At 45.9% G+C, this 24,753-nt stretch overlaps 3 long non-coding RNA genes across 3 annotated transcripts in view; 2 read left to right on the top strand and 1 right to left on the bottom strand.

Moving 5' to 3' along the window:
- Positions 1-3,017: 3,017 nt before the first annotated feature.
- Positions 3,018-8,312, bottom strand: LOC309529788. Its single transcript, XR_014218459.1, has 3 exons — positions 7,880-8,312; positions 5,505-5,603; positions 3,018-3,490 (listed from the first exon to the last, which is right to left on the bottom strand). It is a non-coding gene; the product is annotated as an uncharacterized lncRNA (long non-coding RNA).
- Positions 8,313-10,905: 2,593 nt separating this feature from the next.
- LOC309529664 overlaps positions 10,906-24,753 on the top strand; it is a 30,518-nt gene continuing 16,670 nt past the window's right edge. The window contains exon 1 of the long non-coding RNA XR_014218268.1: positions 10,906-11,026. This is a non-coding gene — a long non-coding RNA (uncharacterized lncRNA). The remainder of the gene's footprint in view (positions 11,027-24,753) is intronic.
- Positions 12,082-12,877, top strand: LOC309529680. The gene is made up of 2 exons (XR_014218298.1): positions 12,082-12,219; positions 12,380-12,877. It is a non-coding gene; the product is annotated as an uncharacterized lncRNA (long non-coding RNA).

Raw genomic sequence — 24,753 nt, forward strand, 5'->3', positions numbered from 1 at the left:
CTCTCAGGTAGCTACCATTGCCATTATAAGAGAACGAGGAAGGCATTTATGGTGAATTTGCCTGTCTATCAGCTGAAGTCACAGCCGATGTCAGCTGACGAGCAGGAGGACAGGGTTAAATCCTGTGTTTCCTGTGCAGCGCTGTTCCCAGAAGGGAACCGGATCACACAGCCTAGGCAGAAGGATTTAATAAGAGTGGAAATTAAAACAGCAGATCAGGGTCTTAAAAGAGTTTGGGAGCATTTGGGAGTTTTCCACTCCATCCTGCCAACTGCAGTGTGATCAGTCTTAGAAGGGAAGGGAGAACACTTCTCTCCCCCTTCCCTTTTAAAGCCAATCTCACTGTGGTCTCAAAGTGGGGTGGGGTGGGTGGACATGCAAAGACTGGGGAAAGCCTTTGGGAGTCTCTTCCTTCTTTGAGATTGTAGCAAGATCTGACTAAAAAGGGACAGGAGGAAATTCAAGTCCACTGGCCACCAAAGCCTTCACACAACAGCAGCAGCCACTGCCTTCCTTCCATTGCTGTTGGCTGGTTGAGGTGGGGGACAAAGCTTTCACCCCAAAGGAGAAAAATAAGCTTCGTCCCACCCTTTCTGCTGCTGCCACCACCACTGAATGGGAGAGAAGGAAAGCCAGCAGGGTTCCCAGGCTCCTACTGCTGCTGGGCAAATCACCAGGAAGAACTTGTTTTTCTCTCCTCCCACAGCATCAGGAAGTGTTTGGGAACCCTGCAAGGGATTTTGACAGGTGGGTGGGGACACCTGTCTGTCAACTGCATAATGTCATCCCATAATTGACAGGCCACGCTAACCTGTCAGATTTGGCCCCTGGGGGAGATCTTGATAATGTTCCCCAGCCCCGATCTATTCCATTCCTGGATTTTTTGGGGGTTCACTTTTTGCACAGAATCACCCTGATCAATGTCCCTGGACAGAGAGGGAGATGTGTAGCAATTTGGACCATTTGTAGCAATGTGGATCAATCTGGAACACAAAACACTCCAGACAGTGTATCTCCAAAGTATTGCAAAACAGCACCACCACATAAGGAGAATGCCAGAGTGGGTGGGGTGGGAGTGGAACTGCACTTTGCAGAATGACAGCACTAGTTTTGTGATCCAAACTCACTTGGTGAGGAGGGGAAGTGAAAACTAGCAGCTCGGTCTCACTAACTCACTCTTTTGTAAGTTCTTTGGATGCTAGAGTTTGGTAGCATTTGGTCTGCTTATTTAGAACCCAGCCTTCTTCATATAACTGTTTTTCAGTCCTTTTCTCTTAAATGGAAACTGAATCAGACTCCAAACCAAATGCAGTGGGTGGGGTCTTGCACAGTGTTAGTGGCTATTGCTTCATGTTATTTTTGGGTAGCTTTAAAAGAAGAGGATAGGGATGCAGGTGCTGCTGTGGTCTAAACCTCTGAGCCTAGGGCTTGCCAATTGGAAGGTTGGCAGTTCGTATCCCCATGATGGGGTGAGCTCCCGTTGCTCAGTCCCAGCTCCTGCCAACCTTGCAGTTCGAATTCACGCCAATGCAAGTTGATAAATAGGTACTGCTCCGGTGGGAAGGTAAACGGCGTTTCCATGCTCTGCTCTGGTTTCGCCAGAAGCGGTTTAGTCATGCTGGCCACATGACCTGGAAAAACTGTGGACAAACGGCGGCTCCCTCGGCCAGTAAAGCAAGATGAGCGCCGCAACCCCAGAGTCGTTCGTGACTGGACTTAACTGTCAGGGGTCCTTTACCTATTTAAAGGAGGAGGAGCTAAATTTGTGGAGGCAATGCTATCAATGGCTCCTAGGGTTGTGGACTGCCCCTGCCCCATCCTACTCAAATTCTGGAAAAGGTGACTACTTTCGAAGGGGACATAGTGTAGAGGGAGGGAGGTTCAGCACTGCAAGGAGACGAAGGGAGAGTTGGAGTGAAGCAGACATAAACAGCTCCTCAGTTGTCCCTTTGCATTAGCCATGCCTGCCCAAGTTTTCCCTCAAACCCCCACCCCTTGAGGTGAACCCTGCCCAATTCATGCTTCCTCTCAACAGCTGTTGAGCAGAGGCAGTGATCCTGTAGTGATTGACTTCCTGCAGAGAAGCTGCTTAAAAATGAGCACCCAATAGAATCAAACCTCCTGCAAATTCTCCTTCCCATGATCCACCCCCAACAGTATAACCCTCCCCGCCCCCAAATAAACTTTAACCCAAGACCTAGAACTTATTCAGGACTGCATCTGAGGCAGACAGATAGTCCTTTTGTAGGGGGACTGAAGTTCGTTGTTGCTACATTTGCAAGTCAGCTGACCACGTAAGCAGAGTTGCGCAGCAGAAGGAGAGGGACCATAACCTCTTGGACTTGTAGGTCTGACGTGACACCCGGGCGGCCATAAACCGCTAATTGAGGTTCGCAAATCAATTAGCGGGTGTCACGTCAGACCTACAAGTCCAAGAGGTTGGTAGCAGAGGATGGTTTCGATCCATCGACCTCTGGGTTATGGGCCCAGCACGCTTCCGCTCGGAGCTCTCCGTCACGCCTCAGCAGAGTTTCACACAGCGGTGTAAAACTGTCCCGTAGCTTGACTTAGTTTCCAGACAAACACACAGAGTACAGGTTTGTCTATTTACAGCCGTTTATTCCAACATATCTCCGGAAAAACCAGGACTGCTTGCAGCCATTATAAAACTGCTCCTTTCCCCTCACAGCATAGAGTGAGAATGACAAACTCCTCCCAAGCTCCTCCCAAGCTTCCAAAACTGACGTCAGAATGCTGAGACATCATGGGAACAACTTAACCTGTTAAGTTCCACATCCCACAGTTGTGGCCATGGAGTGGATCTGGGAGGCTATGAAAAAGCAATACATATATTTGCATAAATATACTATCTATGCTGCGTTTCTCTGATCGACTTTTTGGCAGAAAGGTGGTAGTGTGTGTGAATTTACCACACACACACACCCCTCCTCTGAAAGAATTCATCAGTGATGAATATTCCAGCTTTCTTTTAAAATAGCGTCCCATGCACAGCCCTGGCGGTCATGTTAGGCAGAAGAAGAACATTCGGAGGACTAGTTTTGTGCCAACTGTTTCTTGCCCATCTAGGAAAACAAATGCAGCAGGCCTCTCATTCACCACACCTTGCTCCATTGCAGTGTAGGCATTTTCCATTTGCTAACTTTGTAGCCATGGCGTTTAGTGCTTGCTTCATTTAATGGAAACTCTTAATTCAGACACCTTGATTGACAAATCACACAGAGGCACACAGATTTCCAAAAATACACATGGGGAAAGGGAGCTGAAAAGTCCAAAGACATATGTTGGTGTGTGGAGGATCTTCAGTCAGCTTTAGGACCTGTCTATAAGCCAGCGTTGCAGAAGTCTCTGTCTTCACAACAGAGGATTTCCACGTAACCAGTAACTTTACCACCTTGGCTGATGTTCTTTCTAGTGCCACACTCCGATAGAGCTTTCACACAAAACAAAACCACTTCTTTCAGTTCCTCATCTATGATGGTAGTGGGAACAATAAATTGAGAGAGAGGATAGGAAGAAGCATTAGCATTTTATTTCCACTAATAGTGACATATACTTTGCATTAGATGTCAAAACACTTCCCCGCCCCCACCTTTTTAAAGGTTGATACAAATTAAGCTATTCTTCTGCCCATTGTGCAAAAAGGATAAGGACATGACCGCAAAACATTTCTCTGGTGAAAACTGGGACATCCCATTCCATAATGATATTTTTACTATTTATACCCCACACATCTTAGTGGGTTGCCCAACACTCTGGGCAGCTTCCAACATATATAAAAACATAATAAAACATTGAACATTAAAAGAAACCCTTCCATATACAGGATTGCCTTTGGATGGCTCAAGGTTCGGATAGCTCCATGCCCTCCAACATTTCTCCAGTAAAAATAGGGACATCCTAAGGAAAAGCGGGATATTCCAGGATCAAACCAGAAACTGGCTGGCTTCTCTAAATCAGGGACATCCCTAGAAAATAGGGACACTTGGAGAATCTGTAAGGGATGTCTGAAGAATGATTTTTGTTAAGGATTCTTTGTGGTGGAAAAGAAACGTATTTGCATTTGATCCAGGGTATGCAATGTGGTGACACTAATGATTGAGAGTACAGTGATAGCTCTGTTGTATAGCATGTGGACAGCACATTATCTACAGAAGTTTGAGGTTCAGTTCCTGGCACCTGCAATTCATAAAATCATAGAATTGTAGAGTTGGAAGGAATTATCTAGTCCAACTGTCAGGATTCTCAGCCGCAGTCAGAGGTCACTGGCCTTTGCTCCAGGCATTCGGCTTGAGATCCTGTTGACCTCCCCGTCTGCGTCTCCCGGCAGGATACAGGCAAGGTCTCTATCGGCGATCCCACTCAACGTGAGAGGGACACACCCCTCCTCCCTCCTTCCTGGTTCCCTCAGGGAGGGGAAAGAGTCAGACAGAAATCTATTTACATGTCTTTTATTCCTGTCATTCCAGCAGTACAGAGAAACGTGTCTGCACTCTTCAGACTCCAACAGTAGAGTCAGAAAAACTCCACCCCTGTACTTCCAGTACAGGTCAGATGACACTCTGAGCTAACATCCGGTGCTCAGTGCTGTGAATAGACTGCCCCTTTTTTCCACTAGTACAGTCCCAGACATCAACATCCTGTTTTGCATTCCAGACACCTGCAGCTGGCTTTCGCATTGCTGCTTTTTCCTGTGCAGGAATCAAAGGGGATTCAAAGGAATTAACAGGGGATCAGGTAGCAGGTGAGGTGAAAGACCTCTGTCTGAGATCCTGAGCAATTTCTCCCAGGAGGAGAAGTCTATGACTATTACAGGTCAGGAGTGAGCTAATGTGTTAGGAAATAGATGTCGCTCCAGGATACATGACTTCCCATCCTGCTACAGAGAAACAAGAAACAAAATTCTGATAAGGAAAAGGGGGTTGTAAACAGAGAATTATGAATTATGGTGCTGGAGGAGACTCTTGAGAGTCCCATGGACTGCAAGAAGATCAAACCTCTCCATTCTGAAGGAAATCGGCCCTGAGTGCTCACTGGAAGGACAGATCCTGAAGCTGAGACTCCAATACTTTGGCCACCTCATGAGAAGAGAAGTCTCCTTGGAAAAGACCCTGATGTTGGGAAAGATTGAGGGCACAAGGAGAAGAGGACGACAGAGGACAAGATGGTTGGACAGTGTTCTCGAAGCTACCAGCCTGAGTTTGACCAAACTGTGGGAGGCAGTGGAAGACAGGAGTGCCTGGCGTGCTCTGGTCCATGGGGTCACGAAGAGTCGGACATGACTAAACGACTAAACAACAACAAACATAGAATTCCTCCAGCATGCCACATCCTTGAAATGTGCATGGTCAACGGCACTTCCATCATTACCATGCAAGCAGTGAGAAGGCTAACCCAATCTCCGGTGGCAGTAGGAAGATGCATCTGTAGTATATTTCCCCACCATTTACCAAGCAAACCCAAAGAAATTTAAACTGGGAACTCACTCATTGCATACTCTTTTGAGGCAGCACATTTTGTGCCTTTGCAGGGTAGCGGTTTCACACCTTGCATCAGATTGTAGAATGCACATTCCAAGGCATCAGCTAGAAAAAATACAGCCTTGTTATTTCTGGGAGGTACACCCATTGAGTTTGCCCTGGACGGTGATGTCCTTTCAGTGAAGGAGCTGGTACACAGTTTGTGGGTGCCACTGGAGCCATCATTGTTGCTTTCAAGGAAATTGTATCCCTGTTTAGGCATCTGTGTAAAAGCTGGTGACTGTGGAAAAGTTGGTTGAAATCAGCTCATGAAGCTAAGGTGCCCGCCATTATTTAAGCTGCTGTACTCAGGAGTGAGGGGTGAAGGGTGAATTTGGGGTTTTATGCAAGTTCAGATGTAGTAGGAACATGCTCCAGTGAGAAGGAGGAGAATTTTGCATGATAAGTTTATATTTGACACTCCTAATTCCTGCAACTGCACGTCTTCTAAATATGAATGGAGGAATAAGTAGCATTGCCTATGTGATGTTTGCATGCAATGTCCAAATCAAGCACGCTGCTCTGTGCATGGTGCCAGTTTTATGCCTCATCACACATACACACAGAGAGAGAGAGAGAGAGAGAGAGAGAGAGAGCAGATTTCAGAAGACAAAAACCGGCCCCAGGCAAGGGGGATGGTGGAGAACATCTTTGGATTCAAACTTAAAGGTGAACGTACCTATTCCACACATCTGGACCAATAAATGAACTGAAGCAAAACTATCCTTTAATACCTTTGATTATCTGATCCCATTATGGAATTATCACAGTTAAGACAGCAGAGGACTCCATTCTGCAGCATAATGGTGTATCAGACTTACACAGTTCACATCTCAGAATGTATTGCAGAGGCTTCTCTTGAGCAGCTTCTCAGTTATGTGGAGAAACACCACTCTTTCCTTTCTAACAAATTTAGCACCAACATACCTTTCAACACCCATCTGGCCTGAAACACAGCCACATTCACAAAAATTGTGTATCTTAGAATCATAGAATCATAGAATCATAGAGTTGGAAGAGACCACAAGGGCCATCGAGTCCAACCCCCTGCCAAGCAGGAAACACCATCAGAGCACTCCTGACATATGGTTGTCAAGCCTCTGCTTAAAGACCTCCAAAGTAGGAGACTCCACCACACTCCTTGGCAGCAAATTCCACTGTCGAACAGCTCTTACTGTCAGGAAGTTCTTCCTAATGTTTAGGTGGAATCTTCTTTCTTGTAGTTTGGATCCATTGCTCCGTGTCCGCTTCTCCGGAGCAGCAGAAAACAACCTTTCTCCCTCCTCTATGTGACATCCTTTTATATATTTGAACATGGCTATCATGCATTGACCTCATGGATCTTTAGTGCATGATCATATTCCATGCTATTTTTCCAGGTGCCGAAACTCATGCATTGATCATATCCCATGCTATTTTTCCAGGTGCCGAAACTCATGCATTGACCTCATGGATCTTTAGTGCATGATCATATCCCATGCTATTTTTCCAGGTGCCGAAACTCACAAAATGCCTCCTTTGTTCTCTTATAATGGTAATGGTAGTGGGATGCGGGTGGCGCTGTGGGTAAAAGCCTCAGCGCCTAGGGCTTGCCGATCGAAAGGTCGGCGGTTCGAATCCCCGCGGCGGGGTGCGCTCCCGCTGCTCGGTCCCAGCGCCTGCCAACCTAGCAGTTCGAAAGCACCCCTGGGTGCAAGTAGATAAATAGGTACCGCTTACCAGCGGGAAGGTAAACGGCGTTCCGTGTGCTGCGCTGGCTCGCCAGATGCAGCTTTGTCACGCTGGCCACGTGACCCGGAAGTGTCTCCGGACAGCGCTGGCCCCCGGCCTATAGATGTGAGATGGGCGCACAAACCCCAGAGTCTGTCAAGACTGGCCCGTTCGGGCAGGGGTACCTTTACCTTTACCTTTAATGGTAATGGTGCCTACCTGAGAGGTGCCGGAACTGAGTTCCAGAAAGTCCTACCTGGGAAAAAGCATGCACTGTCACAGTAGGATTTTTCACCAGAGTGATCTGCACCCACTTCCACTAGCACAGAAAGAAGAACTGCATAGGAATCTGTCTAAGCTAAGTGCTCACAATGTTGTTGTTTTTTTCCTGTTTGCAGAAGGATTGTGTGCATTTGCACACTCTACGCAGGGCTACCTCTGAAGGCGAACAGAAAACCTCAGGTGCACAGAGAGAGAGAATATAATGCTTTTATATAATTTGGTCTTTCTATCATTGTTTGCAGACTTGAGAGGGCTCTCTAGCTCGAAAGATTAAAGCTGCTTGGAAGTTGACATCTACAACTCATCTTTGATCAAAACTCCTTCTCTCAGCACTAGAATAAGGAACTTACCTTCAGAAGGAAGATAGATGAAAGCACAGAAGGCAAGGAGCAGGATTTGAGCCATCGGGATCAGCTTGGAATCAAGAGGATTCTGTCTGCCACGTAGCAATTCAGAAGGAGGTGTCTTGATCCCCACTCACTTCCAGCTAGATGGACAAACTTTCTGCTTTTATTGCATTGATGACATGACTGCACAGGCCTCTCAAGCCTATGCCTATTTTTGGCATGGACAGAGAGTCTTGTAGTTTTCTTGGCATGGGTCAGAACTCTTAGGTGCCATGAACTCACAAACTGGCTGGACAGTGATCAAGAGTGGACTGGGAGATTGCAACACCACTAGGACTGAAACCAGCAGAGTAGGGGATCCAGCACAGGAGGAACTGATGTTACTGCTGCAGTTTTCTGATGCAGATCTTCACTCAGACCTTCTTATCTGGTTGGGAGGGGGTGCCATTTTGTGGTTAACCTCAGATGTCAAAATGCATTGGTTAAAATGCCCCCCTGCTGTGGATGTGTGGTAATGGAGAAAGGACTGGCATTTAAATCCTGAAAATGTTGGGTGGCCGCTAGCAAAATTGACCTTGGGTGGGACAGAATTTTGCCACCCAGCCCCAAATGTCTCAGGTTGGGAAATGATATTTTTGCTAATAAGAGGTTAACTCCAACTTTGAACTGACTGGCATGTTCTGGTGACAGCTAGGTAACAGATGTATCTTTGTACTATAGTCTGCTTTATAGCTATGCAAAGGAGAGAGATTTACACACACACACACACACACACACACACACACACACACACACACAACTTTTCCTTGTCCTTTGAGGTGAGCAAGAGGCATTAATTAGTTCAAGGGCACAGTTCATAAACATGTCATTGGCACTGAGCAGCAGAGCCAGAGAGTTGTGCAATCTGGAGGGGATGTGGACTTGGGAATCGATGCAGGGAATATAAAGGAATATAAGGGAAGAACTCAGAGTACTTAAAAAACATTTAAGAGTGCTTATAAAATTAATTCTGGATCAGGCATGCACACAGCGCACTGATAAAGCACTGCTCAAAAGGCAATGTACAATTGCATTAAGACTTCCCTGTAGTGTCACATTTGGCAGATTCCTTTTGCCTGCAGTTTTCCTAATTTGCTTCCCATCTGGGATGGTCAGTGCAAATGAGTGGAGAGAGGGGGGGAGCAATAGTTACATACACTTCAGATTAAATGTCAAAACCTCTTTCCACCCAATCTGTTTTATTTTCGGTTCAGCATTGTCCAGAAAGGATAAGGGAAGCAAAATCCATGCCTGATTTGAGTTTAGGATTCTATGACTGAAAATGAATTTATTTCCATTGTCTCAAGGGTGCACAACACACTGGCATAATGTTTATGACTGATCACCCCACTATGTGTGTTGCATACAGAACATCACATGTTCAATCCCTTGCATCCCCGAATATAAAAGGATCAGTGAGCAAGTGGGGTGGGCGACAGGCCTCTGGCTAAGAACCTGATTAGCTTCTCCCATTATGAGAATTCAAAGGGCACCATGTTATTTAATTCATTAATTTAAAAAAACCATGAAAGGCCTGATTTATTGGGCCTCCCTCATTTATCTTCTCTCCTCCTAAGGGGACGTGATGTTCTCTTGGATTTTGGTTGAGGTATGCCATCATATGGGGGCGGCGAGGAAGCACCTACTCCATTTTGGTGAAGGCCCATGCCGCGGCTTCTTTTGTCCACATGAGCCGATCCCATTTAGATGTGTCACAATGTGTGTGTGTGTGTGTGTGTGTTTTAATGAAATGGGGGTATTATATGTAAACTCTATTAGAATCAGTTCTGGAATAGATACCAACTGATATATTTCATTCAAGTTCATTTAAAATGAGCATTCGTGAATTAATTATTATACAGTGGTACCTCTGGTTATAGACACTTTAGGTTACAGACGCTTCAGGTTACAGATGCTTCAGGTTGCAGACTCCGCTAACCCAGAAATAGTACCCCGGGTTAAGAACTTTGCTTCAGGATGAGAACAGAAATCGCGCAGCGGCAGCAGTGGGAGGCTCCATTAGCTAAAGTGGTACCTCAGGTTAAGTACAGTTTCAGGTTAAGAATGGACCTCCAGAACAAATGAAGTTCTTAACCCGAGGTACCACTGTATATGGTTAATGATTATAATGGTGGTGTTGTATCCCCACAATTATATATTCTTTTTTCTGTAAGTGGGCTGATAATGATTGCTTGTCACACCACTCCCCCTTTTCCTTTGATCATCCTAAATGGACATGATGTTGTCTTGGGTTCTTGTTGAGATGTGTCATCAGTGGGATTAAAGAAGGCGCTTGATCCAGTTTGCTGATTTGGGATTTGCTTTGACCCAGAACCCTCCTGATTCCAATATGACTCCAAACAATCAGATCCTGCTTCTTACAATCTGTGTCCTGCTCCTCCTCAAACCTGGAGGTCAGATTGACTGACAAGGGAAGAGGGAAGAATTTTCACTCAAGTGTAACCTGCAGAAAGCAAACCTTGTGCAATTCCTTGGCTTGGCTTGGCTGGCAATGGATCGACATGTCAAAAAAATAGATGAGAGTGGCCCAATTGCTTTCTAAATCCGGCCTGTGGACGGTCCAAGAATCAGCGTGTTTTTACATGAGTAGAATTTGCATTTTTATTTAAAATGCATCTCTGGGTTTATTTGCGTGGCATAGGAATTTGTTCATATTTTTTTCCAAAATACAGTCTGGCCCCCACAAGGTCTGAGGGACAGTGAGCTGGCCCCCTGCTGAAAAAGTTTGCTCACCCCTGCTATAACTAATTGAAATTAATTTAAAAATAGGATTCATAGTTAATTATATACACGTAAATGCACTTATAATTGTGGGGTTGTATCTATTACAGCTTCTTATTTTGTCCACAAGTGGGCTGATAGGACCACACTGCATTCTCTTTGATCCCCCTCAGGGGACATGATGTTCTCTTGGATTCTTTTGGAGATGTCTCTTCATGGGGATAAAAGGAAGCCTCTTCTCCAGTTTGCTGAAAGCCAGTGTGACTTGAGCTGTGCTGTGACCACAGAACCCTCTCAGTTCCAAGATGGCCCCAAAGAATCAGATTCTGCTCCGTGCAATCTCTGCCTTTCTCCTCCTCACATCTGGAGGTAAGGTCTTTAAGGAAATACTGCAGTGTAGAGCACTCCTTCTCAGTGCTTCTGACAGCCAGCCACATGCTCCTCCAGAATACTTCCCTTGCCCCTCTTCCTTCAGTCCCCACCTAGTTAGTATTCTGCAACCACTGGACATGCGTGTTCCTCATGGGGCTGGAACCCCACCACAATTAATCTCTCCCCATAAAAGGTAAAGGGGCCACTGACCATTAGGTCCAGTCGTGACCAACTCTGGGGTTGCGGCGCTCATATCGCTTTTATTGACCGAGGAAGCCAGAGTACAGCTTCCGGGTCATATGGCCAGCATGACTAAGCCACTTCTGGCGAACCAGAGCAGCACACAGAAATGCTGTTTACCTTCCCACCGGAGCGGTACCTATTTCTCTACTTGCACTTTGGTGTGCTTTCGAACTGCTAGGTTGGCAGGAGCAGGGAAGGAGGAAGGGAACTCACCCCGTCATGGGGATTCAAACTGCCGACCTTCTGATCAGCAAGTCCTAGGCTCTGTGGTTTAACCCACAGCACCACCCACATCCCAAGCGCTCCCCATACTTCTCTTGTATTTATCCCTCTCTTCACATGATTATGTGACCCCCTCCTGTACTTTGGGTGGTTCCTGATGCCTCGTTGTCAATGGTGCTGTTTTGGATGCTTAAAAACATTTATTCTGAAACATTGGAAATAGGGGGGATGACACAATATACATATCATTGTGAAGCTACAGAACTCAATCATAAATGTGGGGCAGAGGAAGCAGTCATAATAAATTATTGAATCATAGAATTGGGAGGGACCCTGAGGATCATCTAGTCCAATCCCCTGCAATGGAGGACTATGTAGCTGTCTCGTTTTGGTATTGAACCTGTGACCTTGACCTTATCAGCACCACATTCGAACCAACTGAGCTATCTGTAGGCTGATGGTTCTTCAAATTCGTCACCAAATAGCCCAAACAGTAAAAAGTTGTGCTGTGAGAAAATTATTGCACAGAATGCACAATTCAGTGTGAGTTTGAGCAGTAGTTTGGAATGTGCTTAATTGTGAAAAATTGTCTTTTGGAGCATATCCTTTGCTATGTCGGGACTGCACAGTGACTGAAGAAGGATGTATTGGAGTTGAAGGCTCTGACCGGATTTGCATAGCTGACCCTGAACTGGAAAGTTGCCATATAGCCAACGCCTATGAAGGTAAGAAACCTCACCCTCATTCTTTAGATTCACTGTTCTCTGTGTTCATGCCTGATCTGTGTTGAGGACAAAGAAACTGGGCTGTGTTATACTCTGGATAGTTAATATGACTAAAGTGGCTCACTGCATCTTTTCCTCTTCTTTTTCTGGCTCATTTTAGAGGGGAAACTAATCTGGACATATGTTGGCTGTGGGCCAAAAGAAGTATGTGATACCAAACAGCAGGTGACCAAGCATATCCATGTTGAGTACAAATGTTGCGAAGAATCAAAGCCTTCAGTAGGCCTTGATTTCTGCAATGACGGATTATAAATGAGGTAAAACTCGCCAATGGAAGATTTGCAACATAGCTAAACATGTTAGCCACCTCCTCTTATTTTGGCAACACAACAGAGGACCCACAGAAGCAGTTAGCACTTTTCATATAGGTATGTAATTAAAGTTGAAAAATTGTAGGATATAGCATACAGATGAATTGAGTTTCCAACAGTCATTTACATGGATCAACGCGTGTTTCATAAAGTATGCATTTAATGTTCTTTAAAGTCAATATGATGTTCTTTTGTCACAAAATATTATTCTGTGCCATAAAAGGGAGCCCAACTAGTAAGAGAGCTCCTGGAACTCACATTCCAAAATAAAAATAGCCCAAGAGAAAGCCAATTTTTCATTGACATCTTTATTTTGGACTAAGCTGTGAAGAGTGAAGGCTGGTCTTATTAATGTCAGAAGATCCCTACTGGATCAGAAAGAAAATGAATATCTAGTTCAGTATTCTGTTTCCCATTGTGGCCAAGCAGATGCCTCTGGGAGCATAATATGGAGGCAGTCGCTGTCTCCCACTGTTGATCATTAGCAACTGATAACATGAGCTAATCTGTCCCAGGCCATGGAAATACTATATAGATATAGACATCTGCCTTGGTCTGACCACCCCTGGAGTACTGCCACCAATTCTGGGCACCACAATTGAAGGTTGTTGACAGGCTGGGACATGTGCAGAGGAGGGCAACCAAGGTGATAAAGGATCTGGAAACTCGGCCTTTATTAGGCTTCGGGGAATCAGATCCCTCTCATGGTGGCAGCAAAGAAGCCGAGAAAAACAAAGAAAAGTTCTTACCAGTTGGTTTATTCAATAATCACAATAGGTTAAGGACACCTTCTGGTGAGGCTAAAACACTCAAGGATGATGTGCTGTAAGGCCACTGAAGGGAAATTCTGTAACATTGTTTAAATTGAACACTATGAAACAATTACAAGTGGCCACTGTAAACAGTAAACTGAGGAAATTTAAAGCTGTTTTCATTAGCTACTTAAGGAAAAGCAAATACTCACAGATGAAAAATGAAACGGAAGAAAGCAGTTATCAAAATGGGTTACCTCCTGACGCCCTCTCCTTCCTAATCTCTGCCCCTCAGCAGCAGGACCCAGGGTGAGTTACACAGCTTGAAATTCAGAATTAAAAACAGTTCAATCAGATCACTCAGGTGTCAATCATCTCAGGTGTCAAAAGCCATAAATAAAATAACTTGATTTTCAGTAAATAAATTAGACATAATAAAAAACTAACAGTGAAAATGACGAAGGTGTTAAGCAAGACAAGTTGGGGGGGGGGAGAGAATAAGCATGTGTGTTTTATTGGTTATGGTTGCCTCAGTGGCTGATTTAAAAACAAAACAAAACAAAACACTACAGTATAGCCCATAGTCCAAATAATGGTTCCTCACACCTGTAGTAGAACCAACCAGCCCTTGAGTGGGGTGATAGTGACAGCATTAGGTCAGGGGTGACTTTTACTGCCCTGAATTATTATTTCTCCCCATTACCCAAAACCTTCCTGGTTTCACAGCCTATAAATGACATAAGCCGAGGCTGATCTATTTGGGTGGATAGGGAACTGCCCCAACAATCTCTTCCAGCCAATCAGGGTGCAAGTCTGCCTGTCGCTGACTCTGGCTCCATTAGCTGTTTGTCTCCTTGCCTTCTGCCCTCCCAGTCCAACTGTGTAGCAGCCTCTATTGAACAGGGTAGTAAGGAAATGAGGGCCACATTTTGCTCTGCCTTCTAAAGTGGCTTCATCTTGGAAACAAGATCTGGTAACCCAGAGCTCCAAAATTGGGGGGGGGGGCAGCTGAATTTTTTCTTAGGAAATTTTCGCACAGTGCTTTTGCACCCTGATAAATCAACCAAGTAGTTAGGTTGGCCGTCCACTGACATGATATGAACTTTCTAGTTCTTGGGCTGCCAATTAATGTGGTCTATTGGTAAGCGTACACTTTTGCAACAGTACACTTCTTACAGCAGATGAAAATGATAGTGGAGCTACATTTTATGGGGACAGACAGAAACTGGTCACTGGTCAGGCTGGATTATTCTGCTTTCCAACTGTACCATTTAAATTAGTACAATGTGCTTTGTGTACTCTGTTTATTGTCCTTTTTGGAGTGGTGTCGAGGACTGAATGCAACTTCCTAATATAAATGAAAGGAGCTTTGTGTACCTAGCTCCAGCATAGGCAAACTCCATCCCTCCAGAAGTTTGGGGACTACAATTCCCATCATCCCTGACCACTGGTCCTGTTGGCTAGGGATGATGGGAGTTGTTGTCCCAAAACAGCTGGAGGACCAGAGTTTGCCTATGCCTGACCTAGCTGATAGGCAAAAAACTATCAGTTTGGTTATGAAAGCAAACAATATTTGTCTGCCTGTTCACCAGCAATGCCCTCACCATACGGACTATATGGTCTATAGTCCATATGGTCCATAGGGCATCACATTCTACAGTACCATGCATATTGCCTGTGCTATTTGAGCTGCTGTCATGGGGGAGCTGACAAAAAGCACACTTGGCTAAGAGCAGAGAGAAACAAGGCCAAGCAGATGCATATGAAAGGATTACTTGAAGAAACTGGACATGAGAAGGAATTCATTTCCTTCATGCACATAAATCACCCCATAGATGTGCTAATCACTCTGATCCTAAACATCTGCTGCCTTGTAAGATATTGTGGGGAGAAGAAAAGACTAAGGAGTAAACCCTGCACAAATCCAGAGTGGAGTCCCTAAGATGGTTGGCTAGCGTCTTGTACGCCTTCTTCTGGCAACTCCTGCAGCCAAACTGGTGCCAAACATATTGCTCTGCTTTCCTTTGGACCACATCAGTAAGGCTGAGATGGGGGTCTTCTCATATGAGCAGCCCAGGACCTCCATATACACTGCCCAGGCTTGCCCCCCAAGGAGGTCACTTCAGTGCTACTAACACAGAGGTTTGACTTCACCCACAAACTCCATTCTCTCTCTTTTATGTTGTCGAATAAAATAAACTATGGGGGAGGGGGGAATCTATCCAAATACTTAATTCCATCTGTTGCAGCTGTGTGCAAAAACTCTCTGGTGAAATTCAGTGCATAGCAATGAATGCACAAAAGCTGGCATAATATGTGAAGAAGTCACCATTCAGTCAATCATAGGGTTTAGATCCAGCAAAATCATCCCATTAATGCAAAGATTTATGCCTGTGCAACAACACTCTCTCTCCTCTTTCTGTGCTACTGCCCAATGTGTTTTGCATCTCCACTCCCATTAACCCTCCAGAACAGATGTGGGGAAGACACTGGGGACACATGGGTAGAGGAGAGCAGCGCTAACAGAAACACTAGTAGCACAGCCTCCACTGTCCCTTATTGTTATGGTGCTTTGTTCCTCTCACCAGCTTTCCCTTCCTGCTGCTCCTGCACGTGCACAAGGAATTCTGGGAGTAGAGTTCTTCAGATGCACAAATCTCTCTGTCTCTTAAACTACAAGACAACCTTATTGGTGGACCATGTGTCCACAAGCGTTCAGGCAGTCCCTAAGGTACCTTGAACCTAAGTTGTCCAGGGCTTTGTCAATTAATACATGACCTGACTTGGTAGCAAAGGGGCGCTCTGTGCAGATGACATGTTGTCAGCCAGGTACCCAAATCCTCAGCTTGATAGCTGAATTCTCACGTGATCTGCTCAATAGATAGACAGATAAAATATCAGTAAATAGGTTTCCATAAATATTCTCAAGCAATACCTAAAATTTAGTCATAGTTCCCCCTCCTCTGAATGTTTGGGTACTGCCAAAGTTTACAGATAACATTCAGTTGCAAGATAGCAATGGAGGGGGGATGTTTTTATATGGGAGGGGGGATGCTTTTATCCCAAATTACTGGTATATATGGGAATAATTTATAAACTTTAGTGGGATCAGTTTTGGACTGCTATAATTCATTTAAAATATGATTCATGAATTAATCATTATTATATATACTCATGATTGTGGGGCTGTATGTATCACAGCTGCTCATTTCATCCACAAGTGGGCTGATTGCTTGGCAAGTCCCCTCCCCCATGTGAAATAAAGACACTAGACACGGTATTTAAAGTTAATGGGAATGAAAAGGCCACAACTTTATTGATTACAGAATTGAAAGGTATTGGCCTTAGGCATTGGCTCCTAACGACTACCCGGCATGGGGACCAGGAAGGGTTGCCCACAAGCCGTGGGAGTCCTGTTGAAGTACGCCAACTAGGATCCCAGCTGGTGTCACCGCTCTAGGGCGTGCCGGAGGCCCTTACCTCCCAAGGTTTCGGACAAGGCAACGCCCCCCGGAGTCCTCTACCGGACTACCCTTAGCCTTGGGGAAGGTGATGGCTTTTCCTTCCCCCCTTCATTTGCATAACAATTGACCCCTGCCAATGCCTAACCGCCAACACCAAAAGTTGTGACGTTTGCTACGAGGTAGGCGAAAAAACCAAAAGGCTCGAAGAGTGCCAACTTGGAAAAATTCCTACCAGGCCCCTTGCGGCGACCAACCGAAGTCCATAGCAAGGTCAAAGCAACCTAAACCTAAAGGGTGGGTGGGATGGGAAAAAACCCGCTCAGCTGGAAGGGGCAAAGAGGGCGGTCCCCGGGCGTGCCTAGCCTTAAATAGGCTAGACCACGCCTCCCCGGCCCGCTGATTGGCGGGCCAGGTCGCCGACACGCCCGGGGATTCCCTACGCTCGCGGGGGCAAAGGCTAGCCCCCGCGTGCGGATGTGGGAGGATTTCTGCCCGCAACCCCCTCTCCTCTGAAGTCGGAAAGGGCTTTGGACCACGCTGTATTCTCTTTGATCCTCTTTCATCCTGCACTCCTGCTGCCACCACCTTCCCTGGCTTCCTTCCCACACTCTGCAACAGGAGTCAGAGCTGGAGTAAATGTGCTGCCGTGAGTGGCAGAAGGGCTGAACAGACTGGGAGCAATGAGCATAAGTGAGCGGTGAGCGATGCTGAGGAGAACAGGCTGAGATGACATCCTGTCATTGTCATCCCCAATGGTGCAAGCCTTCCTGTCCTGCAGAAGATACCTCGTGGTAGAAGAGCAGGAGGTGGCTCAGACAAGATGCAAGGTCTCCTTTCCACTCCCACTGCATGACCAGCCCCCCATCCTCTTACAACTGAGGTTCACTCCGGATGAGCCTAATCAGGCCGTGTCTCAACCCACTGTACATACACAGACAGTTTGTGATTTCATAGTCCATTAGACTCACTGCCCATGCAACGAGTAGAGGCAAAATGACCCTTGAGCTGCTGGTGCAGCCATGTCCTCAATGAGATAATAAGAAGCAGCTTGTCTGTCTTACTGGATGAGAATGTAATACAGTATCTCCAAGAACATTGTGGCTCGAGATAAGATAAGCATTTCTTTCTAGAACAGGGATACACCCTGTACAAGCCCTGTTTTAGTCACATGCACATTGCAACCCATCAGCCCAATCTTCACCTATGTACTCTATGTGAGTGACCAGTTTGTGATTTCAGAGCCCACAACTCTCTTCACCCATGCAAGGAAGAAGGACAAAATTATCCTCAAGGTGCCTGTGCAGTCATGTTGTCAATGCAATAAAAGGAAGAAGCTTGTCCATCATGCTGGGAGTGAGTGTAGATGAGTGCTCCTCCTTCTGCATCCTGGAGTTCTGCTGCGGCAACACAATCCTCCTGATTCCAATATGTTCTCCACTGACATCATTCACAGGCTGTGAAACCAGGAAGGAGGAAATTCGGGTGATGGGGAGAATTCAGGGCAGTAAAAGTCACCAACTTCCTAATATTAATGAAAGGAGCTTTGTGTACCTAGCTTCAGCATAGGCAAACTCCATCCCTCCAGAAGTTTGGGGACTACAATTCCCATCATCCCTGACCACTGGTCCTGTTAGCTAGGGATGATGGGAGTTGTAGTCCCAAAACAGCTGGAGGACCGGTGTTTGCTTATGCCTGACCTAGCTGATCCCGGCTGGCTGGGGGGGGGGGCGTGGGCCTGTCCTATTTAGGACCCCTCTCAGGTAGATACCATTGTCATTATAAGAGAACAAGGAAGGCATTCGTGGTGATTCTCGGCACAACGTTTTCCAGAAAATTAGCACTGCTTTAGTCCATAATCTGGCTCTTAAGTCACTGTGTATAAAATGAAGCTCAGTGCTTCCCATTCATGATAAGGGCAAATATAGCAATGGTTATAACTTTTCCCTCTTTTGCTCAGAGTGGATGCAATTTGGAGGGGCAACAGCCCCACTAGAGGGGCAAGAGCCCCATTAGGACTTCCAAGGTGTTGGGATCCAGAGGTTTGCTTGCAGGACACCTTTGAAAAGTCTATAAGCCTTTCCTTCTCTCCCAATTTCGAAATGGCAGCTGCAGTAGTTTGGGCAGCTGCAATAGGCGGTACCATTTTCCGGCTGGGGAAAAGAGGGTGGTGCAAAAGGAGCATAAATCTCTAGGAAAGATGGTGGTGGAGACAATATCCTCAGCATTAACCATCTCACCCCAAGGGTAATTGGTGGGGCTGGTTCCTTTTTCCACTCCTAGATTTTTTCCAATATACAATGCAGATCTCTACGTTGAATTGCATACGGGAAGACATAGATCTATATGATAAACAAAGATTGCTTAACAACCCCTTCCAAAATCTGTGGGAAACAATTCACTACGATTAAATGCTGTATTTTCCCATCAGATATGCTTTTTTGACATCTGGAGCCACTGAGAAGTATCAGAAATCTCTCATCCTTCCCTGGATGCGTTGTTAACTGTTCCCATAGACCAGGGGTCCTCAAACTACGGTCCATGGGTTGGATCTGGTCTGCCAGGCTTATAAATCCAGCCCGCTGGCCAAAACACCACACTGGGTTTACCTCAGTGGGTGGGAACTGACTGAGTGGGCAGCGTGGCTTCCGACTGGCCGCAGGAAGCATGGCAAGGTAAACCCAGCGTGGTGTGGCAATTCCGTTGAAAAGAACGAACGCATGTGCTTAGTCCCTTTGGCCCGTTGCCTTTTACACATGCATGCACACCCACCACTGAGGTGTGGTCAGGACGTGGAAGTGGGCGGGGCCTTTTGGAATTTTGGCACAAGAGTACAAACTGGGCATTGAGGGGATTCATGCATGAGCACTGGGCAGGACACACACCTGAGGGAAAGGAGCAACGGAAAAAGGGGGGTGCTGCATCCGGGAACTCTCGGACGGATGGAACAAAGCAATTCGCTCTCACACAGGTACACATGAGCCCTTGTTCTCTGGGGCTCCATGGAAATTTAAAATAAAAAGAGAAAGGGTGGAGAGAGGTAATGCACCGGCGCTTTTGTGTTTCCTCACTGGCAGCAGCAGCGGGGGGGGGGGGGTTGGCGCTGATATCACCAACTTCCGGGCAAGACCCTTCACTAGAACAGAGAAAGTGTGTTTGTGCTCCTATAATTTAAGCTCCAGATATCTTGATGGCAGAGGAAGGGAGGAAAATGCTGCTGGCAGTCCTAATCCAAAAGTATTGCATTATTATTATTATTATTATTATTATTATTATTATTATTCTCTAACAGGACTGCTAACTTTTCAACCCCATTTGAGCAGTTTCTCTCTCTCTCTCTCTCTCTCTTGTTGTCAAGAGGACATTCCAACGAGATGCCCCAACAACCCTGATAGAATCATCTGTCTGTTCTGAGCATGCCCAGACCTGTTTTCATGAAGGCCAGATCTCCCTAGCTTTCAGCATAGAGAGAACTTTGAGCATGCTCTGGTAGCGAGAGAAGCAACTGGTAGCACAGTGTTTCCTAATTTAATGAGCTCTTTCTGTTTAGAAAGTGGACACAGTCTCTCTCTATAATAAATGCTTATTTCTACTTAATCATTTTGCAATTATTTTTGTGAATTGGGACTTGTAGGATAAAAACTACAGGTTGTCTTCTTTCTTGTAATCTCTCTACTCATTGGATACAGAATCACTGGTTCTTTGGGGCCCTGGACAGAGGGAATCAATTAAGTTCCCCTTCATATGTCAGTCATTGTAATTCATTGCAGGATAGGTGGGATCAGTGCTCTTTTCCTAGAAAAATAGGTGCTGGTACTCGCCATGATGTTGTTACAGTAAGTGCCACACTTTTTAACAACAACAAAAGAGGTGCTGGTACTGTGTACCCTTGAGTACCCCCGGGGGGGGGGAAGCACTGGGTGGAATGGAGACAAAGTCATTATCTAGGGCTGTGCATGGCCTGATCTGACCTGGGGTAATCCATGGCTGATCCAACATGACCTGGATTTTATGTCCCAAAATGAATCAGGGAGCAGCCCTAATGTTAATCAGGGTTTTAAACATATGGTCAGTTCAGGAGGAAAGATGGAGTTTCAGTGGGATATGGACTTTGTGTCCAAGGAGGAAAATACTAGGGTTGTGGTCCCTGCCAGGCTGCACTCCTGCCACCAACACCTTCCCTGGCTTCCTTCCCACACTCTACAACAGGAGTCAGAGCTGCAGTAAATGTGCTGATGTGAGTGGCAGTAAGGATGAACAGGCTGGGAGCAATGAGCATAAAGGAGTGGTGCTGAGACCAGTCTGAGATGGCATTTTGTCCTTGTCATTCCAAATGGTGCAAGCCTTCCTGTCCTGCAGAAGATGCATCATGGTAGAAGACTAGGAGGTGGTTGAGACAAGATGCAGCCCTTCACCCTCTGACAACCTCGCTTCACTCCAGATGGGCCTGACCAGGCTTTGCCTCAACCCACTCCTATCAAAGCCTCAATCAGCCTTAACTGGATCAATTCAGTGCATAATCTAGACTACTGTGATCCAAATTTTCCTTGTAACACACACACACACACACACACAGATGTTCTAGGGGGGAGATAATAAGGACTCACCCTTTTTCAGCCCTTCTACACCTTCTTTGCAATGGGAAGCAGGTCTTCATTACATGAGGGTATTGGAGAAATGATGATTGTAAAAGTGAAGGAAGCACAGACTGCAGTCAAATTAAGTCTGTCGGGACTTATCTGTATGCTTCCATGCACCAAAAAGAATTCAAGCTATTGCTTTATTTGGAAGTATTGGTTGGAATTATGTTTTAGAAGCAAAATTCTAACCATACAGACGAGATCAAGAGATGAGCCAACAGTCAAGAAGGTGGTTTTGCTCTTACTGTAGAGGGAAGTGAGAGGTAGATGGGGCTCATCAACCTAGAAAAGTAGTCCATCAAAAAGAAGGAAAACTCTTATCGTAAACTCTGCTGCTTTGTAAGATATTGTGGGGAGAAGAAAAGGCTAGGGAGTAAACCTTACACTAATCCAGAGTGCAGTCCCTAAGATGGTTGGATGGAGTCTTGTATGCCTCCTTCCAGCAACTCCTGCAGCCATGCTGGTGCCAATTGTTTTGCACTGCTTTTCTTTGGACCCATCAGTGAAACTGAAAGGGGGGGTCTTGTCATCTGGGAACCCCAGGACCTCCATACATACTGCCCAGGCTTGCCCCCAAAAGAGGTCACTTCGGTGCTAACACAGAGGTTTGACTTCACCCCCAGGGGCACACTCCATTGTCTCTCAAGAATCATGCATGCCAACAACAACAACAAATCCAATGGTGCTGCTTATTTTGTCCATGAGTCGGTTGCTTATGGTTTCTTGGCCCACTCTACTTTGTGTTTAATCCTCTTAAGGGAACATGATATCCTGTTTGGTTCTTTTTGAGACGTGTCATCATGGAGATAAGAGGAAGCATCTGTTCCAGTTTGCTGAAGGCCAGAGTGACCCACATTAACCCACAGAAACTTCCTGATTCTGAACTAGCCCTGAAGGAACAGATCCTGATCTTTGTGATCTGTACCTTCCTCCTCCTCACACCGGGGGAAGAGGGGTGGAAGAAGATTTTGCACTCAGGAGTGACAAGCAATTCCTAAGAGATTCATTTTACAAGAACTTAACCGGGCTGGCAAAAGAATCATGTGACCGATAACAACAAAGAGTAGTTGTTCGAGAAAAATGAAAAGGGGCTTTTAAATATCATATCCAAATATTTATTTTAATCCAATGCAGCTGTGTGCACAAAAGCAGGCATAATGTGTGAAGAGGTCACAGTTCAGTAAATCATTGAGTAGGATCCAATGCAGTCATCCCACTAGTGCAAGGATTTGCACCTGTGCCACAACACTTTTCTCCTTTTTCTGTGCTACTGCCCAATGTGTTCTGCATCCTCCCACCAACCCTCCACAACAGATTTGGGGAAGACATTAGAGGCACATGGGTAGAGGAGAGCAGCGCTAGCAGTACAGTGGTACCTCGGGTTACATACGCTTCAGGTTACATACGCTTCAGGTTATAGACTCCGCTAACCCAGAAATATTACCTCAGGTTAAGAACTTTGCTTCAGGATGAGAACAGAAATTGCGCAGCAGCGGCACAGTGGCAGCTGGAGGCCCCATTAGCTAAAGTGGTGCTTCAAGGTAAGAACAGTTTCAGGTTAAGAATGGACCTCCGGAACGAATTAAGTACTTATCCCGAGGTACCACTGTAATTGGGACGCGGCAATTAGGACTTGCCGATCAGAAGGTCAGTAGTTCGAATCCCCTCGACGGGGTGAGCTCCCATTGCTCGGTCCCTGCTCCTGCCAACCTAATAGTTCGAAAGCATGTCAAAGTGCAAGTAGATAAATAGGTACCGCTCCGGCGGGAAGGTAAACGGCGTTTCCGTGTCCTGCTCTGGTTTCACCAGAAGTGGCTTAGTCATGCTGGCCTCATGACCCAGAAGCTGTACGCCAGCTCCCTCAGCCAATAAAGCGAGATGAGCGCCGCAACCCCAGAGTCGGCTACGACTGGACCTAATGGTCAGGGGTCCCTTTACCTTACCTTTACTTTACCACTGTAATTGTATTTCAACAGCATCCACAGTCCCTAATTGTTATGGTACTTTCTCCTTCCTCTTCCTCTTATCTCTGCACTTGCACAAGGAACTCTGGAAGTAGAGTTCTTCAGAGAGCATGTCATCTGAAGATGTATAAATCTCTCTGTCTCTCAAACTACTTGTCCTAGTCTAACTGCAAAAACACCCTGGATCAGCAAGTGACAATTTGCAAAGTATTCCACAAGACTGAGCCGATGGCAATAAGGGCTAGGTTTCTTCTTGCTGCCAAATGAAGCTTGCAAACTCAAGGAATGATCAGTGTGTTAGGATTCTTTTCCTGTATTGCAGTCATGGGGTTGTTTCTATCACATGACGGTGTATGTTTTCATTCCACATTGTGGGAAGTGACGGAGACAGGATGTTTGTATTACTGTGTTTCCATGATGTAGGACGCTTGTCCTTTGTTCTTTCTCTTTGCTGTCTGATGCTGAAGAGGAAGGAGCTGAGTTACGATGCTCTGAGTGTGTATATGTAAATAAGCGTGTTGTTGTTTAGTCGTTTAGTCGTGTCCAACTCTTCGTGACCCCATGGACCAGAGCACGCCAGGCACTCCTGTCTTCCACTGCCTCCCACAGTTTGGTCAGACTCATGTTTGTAGCTTCAAGAACACTGTCCAACCATCTCGTCTTCTGTCGTCTCCTTCTTCTTGTGCCCTCAATCTTTCCCAACATCAGGGTCTTTTCCAGTGAGTCTTCTCTTCTCATGAGGTGGCCAAAGTATTGGAGCTTCAGCTTCACGATCTGTCCTTCCAGTGAGCACTCAGGGCTGATTTCCTTCAGAATGGATAGGTGTGATCTTCTTGCAGTCCATGGGACTCTCAAGAGTCTCCTCCAGCACCATAATTCAAAAGCATCAATTCTTCGGCGATCAGCCTTCTTTATGGTCCAGCTCTCACTTCCATACATCACTACTGGGAAAACCATGGCTTTAACTATACGGACCTTTGTTGGTAAGGTGATGTCTCTGCTTTTTAAAAATAAACGTAGTTTAGCCAAAATGCTGTGCTACTGTGTCTGTATGCTGACTGCTTATGCTCTGCTGATCCTGAAGTGTGCTGATGCCTCTTAGGTATCAGTCACTGTGATGTACATGCTGAAGAAAGCTTTTGAATCTCCTGAACCATGAGGGAGAGAACATGCCAGTCGAGCATGTGTCTCTGCCAGGCTCCTACTCATGTGTAGGACCTCCTGACACAGTGATGCTCTCAGTGATCAAGCTGGGATACAAGGGTTCAGGCAGTCCCTAAGGTACCTTGGACCTAAGTTGTTCAGGGCTTTATTAATTAATATTAAGCCCCACATTGGGAAAAGTC

Source organism: Podarcis vaucheri (genome assembly GCF_965113315.1).
Source record: "Podarcis vaucheri genome assembly, chromosome: 3".
NCBI classification, from domain to species: Eukaryota; Metazoa; Chordata; class Lepidosauria; order Squamata; family Lacertidae; genus Podarcis; species Podarcis vaucheri.